Below are 6,000 nucleotides of genomic sequence, written 5' to 3'. Positions count from 1 at the left end.
TGCCCCGACCGGCGAACTTGTTGCCGGCTGTATTGAGCTTGTGTGTTCGTGTAGGCTTACTCAAAAAGTCAAAATCACAGTCGTCTCCGAAACAAGCAATAATCAGAGTTGGGGGGAAAACATTTCGTTTGTTCAGTTTTGTTTTGTTCTTGATAGTTTGTTTATCTCTCACACACAGACACACGCACACACACATCCCGCAGTGGGGCACTGCGGTTATGAAATTAAAGGCCCCTCCTGTTTTTGGAACCGCAGGAGCTTTCTAGTTTGCTGTTAGGTAGATTTTTGGTTCCTCTTTCCTGTCATGCTCTCTTTTTCTTCATGAATTCTTTTCTTTTTTCTGCCTTCTTGCTCATTCACCTGTATTTTTTCCAAAAATCTCTTCTCTTGCCGCTTGTCTCGCGATTCATGTATAGTTTAATCTGTTAGTGTTCTGATGTAAGTCCAGCAGTAGATAGGTTAAGCCTATTTTAACATACTGGAAACTGGTAATCTTCCAGTAGGTATTAATTTAGTTTTACTAAAGCCTGCTGGGACACAAGTAATGGGTTAGTGCATTTATAAACAGGAATCGCTTGACAAGTGGCCCCCTTCATCCCCCCCTTCCTCGTCCTGATATGGCTCTGCGTAGTCGGCTGGACGTTAAGCAACAAATAAACAAACAAACAAACACACACACACACACACACACACACACACACACACACACATACATACATACACAAACACACGCGCGCACGCACACACATTGCACGTACGCGCACATACACACACCTACTGAGATATGCCTAACATACACGCACGCTTGCAAACACACACATAATACGCAAACGCAGTTTAATTTCCTCAATACAAGGCGAAAGGCACACACACACCACACACAAATAAACACACACACGCAGTCCCACACACACACAACCCTCTCACACACAAATAAACCCACACACGCAGTCAACCCCCCCCCCACACGCACACAACCATCACACACACAAATAAACACACACACGCAGTCCACACACACACAACCCTCTCTGACACACACACCCGCCCAACCCCAGCGTCCAACTCAACTTTCACCTACACCTGTTTCAACTCTCTCTCTCTCACACACACACACACACACACACACGGCACACACACACACACACACACATAGGCCTACATACATACACAAACACACGCGCGCACGCACACACATTGCACGTACGCGCACATACACACACCTACTGAGATATGCCTAACATACACGCACGCTTGCAAACACACACATAATACGCAAACGCAGTTTAATTTCCTCAATACAAGGCGAAAGGCACACACACACCACACACAAATAAACACACACACGCAGTCACACACACACACACACACACAACCCTCACACACACAAATAAACCCACACACGCAGTCAACCCCCCCCCCCACACACACACAACCCTCACACACACAAATAAACACACACACGCAGTCCACCCCCCCCACACACACACAACCCTCTCTGACACACACACCCGCCCAACCCCAGCGTCCAACTCAACTTTCACCAACAACCATACCCTACTCTCACTATCGCTCTCTCTCTCTCTCTCTCTCTCTCTCTCTCTCACACACACACACACACACAAGCTCACGCAAGCACAGCCACACACACACACAGCACGCGCATACACACACACTGACACACATCACACACAGCACGCGCATATACACACACACTGACACACATCACACACACACACACCCACACACACCTTTCGCAGTTCGCTCACAGTTCTTCTCTTTTCCATCGTCGCCATCTTCGAAGCTTGCTTCGCTTTTCAGGGGAGATAACCCGTTGATCACATTCGCTGCTGACTTGTGGGTCAAGTCTATTGTAGTACAGCAAAACCCAGGAGTAAACACGCTACTTCCTAAGTTTCTCAGTGCAAAATAGCAGGGCTTTTCTTCGGTTTTTCATATCAAACCGATCTAACACAGATGAAAGTCCCAAAGAGAGAAAATAGAAAGAAAGTCGTATCTCGTGCGTGCATTTCCTGTAAATTTCCCTGAATACAAATCTGAGTTGCCAGCTTTGACTTTTGTTCGTTCTGGGTCACTGGCCACCACTCTCTCATCCCCGTTTATAGGAGGGGGTGTTTCTAAAGTAAATGGGCGTCTTTGTGTGCATGAGTGAGTGTCAGTGTTTGTGTGAGAGTGTGTGTGTGCGTGTGTAGGTGTGAGTGTTCATTCATTCGTTTGCATGCACGCGCGCACATGTGTGTGTGTGGGGGGGGGGGGAGGGGTGTGAGTTTGTGTGTGTGTGCGTGCGTGTGTGTGAAAGTGTTCGTATGTATGTGTGCGAGTGCCTGCCTGCCTGTGTGCGTGCGTGCGTGCGGGTATAATTGTGCGTTTGTGTGTGTGTGTGTTTTCGACGGTGTGTGTGTGTGTTCGACGGTGTGTGTGTGCACCCCCACCCCCCCACCCCCACTCTATTATGAGCTGATTATTGCCGCCTCAATATTTTATTTATTTTCTTACGTTTTATGTTGTTTATTGTGATTCACCACACCCGAGTTTCTCGTAGTTGAGATAATAAAGTGTTCTATGTCCATGTCTAACACACATGCACACACGCGCGTAGGTTAATAAATCCAATCTTGACTTTCAACTTTACATAAACATATATCCTGTTCACAATTAACGAGGACAGACATAATTTACAAACACCTAAGTACAACTATTTATCTTTTGTAAAAATGTGGACACACATTTTCCCAATTAATATGAAAGTTACTGAACTTATCTTCTTTTCACTACACCTTATATCTTGATTCCCCAAAAACTTGAGTTCTGCCTTTTTAAATTTACCAGTAACCCAAAACTTTCGCTCTAACCAACCTATTTTGCCTATTTTACCGATACACAATCATTAAAACAAAAGATGTTTAACATAACTGACTTTGCTACCACATAAACAAAAAATGTTTTATTCTCCCCAACATTCTGGTCAACAAAATCATTATTACAGAGAGTCATTCAATTTCAAGACAATCATCACAGCTTTGAACAGACCGTTTCGTTCAACCAGTCAAAAACAACAACTATAGTAAAAGCTACAGTGCGACCAACGTTCGCCCATTTACGAACTCGCGATGAGATTTGTTTCTTTTGGTCGCCACGCCTACCGTTTACAAACGCGTGCACACTAATTGGGATTCCCCTAATTTCCTCGACCTTGACCTCAGGACTCTCAAAGCCACTACTTCGGCGTTCAAGTTAGCTCGTGCATACCGAGTAGCTGGCAACTTTGCTTCCGAAGTTCCCACTTTCAAAGTTAATTTCATCATTTATACGATCGCATCTTAATTTAGGTGAAAAGCTTGAAACAACCCCCTGCGGGTTAGGGGGAGTCCCATATTGGTTGGGACTAGAAATAATTTACCCGATGCTAACCAGCATGTTGTAAGAGGCGACTAACGGTTCTGTTTCTTCTCTTCTTTTGTCTTATTTCTGCCTTACCAGTCCTTTCACCTATATTTCCTTCCAAGAAAACTCTCCCTACTATTCCCTGCAGTTTTCCAATTCTTTTCTTGTTGTCTTATTTCTACCTGACTGGATCCATCACCTTTATTTCACTTACCAAAAGTCTTCTTTTCCACATCCTTATTTCTCTGCACCCCGCATGTCGTATGAGGCGACTAACGGATTCTGTTTCTCCTTTAACCCATGTTAAGTGGTTCTTGTATAGAATATGGTCGATGTTTGTAGGGATTTTAGTCAAGCAGTATGTAAGAGGTGTTTGGTCCTTTGTGCTGGAAACTTGCATTCTCCCAGTGGGGTCATATATTGTCCTACGTTGCAGGCCCCTGGAGCAATTTTTTGATTAGTGCTTTTGTGAACAAGAAACACTTAACAGGTGGCTCTGTCCCATCTCCCCCCTTTCCCCTATCCCATCTCCCCCCTTTCCCTCGTCGCGATATAACCTTCGTGGTTGAAAACGACGTTAAACACCAAATAAATAAAGAAAGAAAGCTTGAAACAGAGGGGCTCAAAACCGACAGTACGATCATTTACTGACCGAAAAAACCGTGCTTGAGTCATTCGGCGAAGGTGGTGAGCTTTCAAACTACCACGACTGAATAACTGATAACACATCTTTGCATCGTGCATTTTCCAGACGAGTAGCATAGTGCAGTGGTTACGGATTCGGAATTTCGATCCGACGCTCTGGGTTCAAGTGCCGCTGGGAGCTAAGTATTTTTTTCATTATTATTTTATTAACCTTTTTCTTTATAGACCTCAATTGCATTCAGACTGCAACAACCGGTTTTTGCCTCTGTGTTCATTTTTTTTAAATGCGTAAAGAAACTGCCCTATGCTATCAAAAAAATCCAATCTTGACTTTCAACCGTACATAACCATGCATCGCCATCGCAATCAAAAATTAACGAGGGAAAACAAATTAAAACACCGATGAACAGTATTGTCTTTTCTAAACTTCTTGACAGACATTTCCCCAATAAATAAGGAACAAGTCACTAAACTTAGTTATTTACGGTCTACTGTGCAAAACTTAGAAGAACACTACATTTCCCTCTCCCCAACCTGTTTCTGTTCAAATAGGCAACACCGACATTCTTTTCTCACCATCAGCTAGAAACCTTGGATTCACCCTTTCATCTGACATGACCCTTAACAAACATATATCTTTAGTCTGTAGAGCAGCTTATTTTGAGCTTCGTAAGATCAGCACCATTCGCCACACACTCTCCTCTCAAACAACTAATACTCTTGTCTGTGCCTTTGTTCTTTCTAAACTTGACTACTGCAACTCTCTTCTCTCTGGCTGTCCTCTGTACCTCATGCATAAACTACAAAAAGTCCAAAACTCGGCAGCACGCCTCATTCTCAAAGCACGAAAACGAGATCACGCAACACCACTTCTTCACACACTGCACTGGTTACCTATTCAAGCCCGCATTGACTACAAACTGTCTACCCTCTGCTTTAACTTCTTTTCTGGTTCGTCTCCTGCTTACTTCTCTGAACTCCTCACCGTCTATTCTCCAGCAAGACAGCTCCGTGCCTCTTCTGACTGTCGCATCCTTACCATTCCACACACCAAAACCAAAACATACGGACAATGCACTTTTACTTTCTGCGCACCCACACAATGGAATTCTCTCCCCTTTCACATCCGCCACTCTCAGTCACCCCAAGCATTCAAACGAGCACTTAAAACGCACCTCTTCAGGAAATACAACCCCTGATTTTGTTTTCTCAGTCCATCAGTAGGCTACATGTAGTGTTATTTGTTGTTTTAGTGATTTTTCACCACCTATTTTATTCATGTTTTTATTACTTAGTGGAAGAATCTTTTGTAATGTATGTTTGAAGGTGTATGCTTTTAATTAAGCGTTGTTGACTATGAATGTAGATGTAAATGCTTGTATAACTGTGTTTTAATTTTAGTGTTATTTGTTGTTTTAGTGATTTTTCACTACCTATTTTATTCATGTTTTTATTATTTAGTTAGTGGAAGAATCTTTTGTAATGTATCTTTGATGGTGTATGCTTTTAATTAAGTGTTGTTGACTATGAATGTAGATGTAAATGCTTGTATAACTGTGTTTTAATTTTAAATGTGTCAAGCGCAAAGAGCATAATTGTAAAGTTATGATGTTGCGCTATATAAATGCTCATTTATTATTATTATTATTACTGAATAATGTTCTTCCTTTTACAGCCTTCGTTTTGCGTTTTTGTTGCAGCTGAGTGCATTTACAGTTCAAAAATCCTCCTATGGTAGTAAAACAAACCCAAAACTACCCAACGACGACATCTGTGAAGCTCGACAGTTTCTTGTTCACGCGAGTGAATACTACGTGGTGTTTGGTCGGAGTTCGATTCAACTGAGTGATTCCGGCCTCCATTTTGTTTTACACAAACTCATGATGACGTCTGACATAGTTTGCTAGTGACGTGTCTTTTTGTGCATGATGTGGTGATCTACCTGATCTA

This window comes from Littorina saxatilis, linkage group LG16 (genome assembly GCF_037325665.1).
Source record: "Littorina saxatilis isolate snail1 linkage group LG16, US_GU_Lsax_2.0, whole genome shotgun sequence".
Lineage (NCBI taxonomy): Eukaryota > Metazoa > Mollusca > Gastropoda > Littorinimorpha > Littorinidae > Littorina > Littorina saxatilis.
This window is presented reverse-complemented; position numbering follows the sequence as displayed.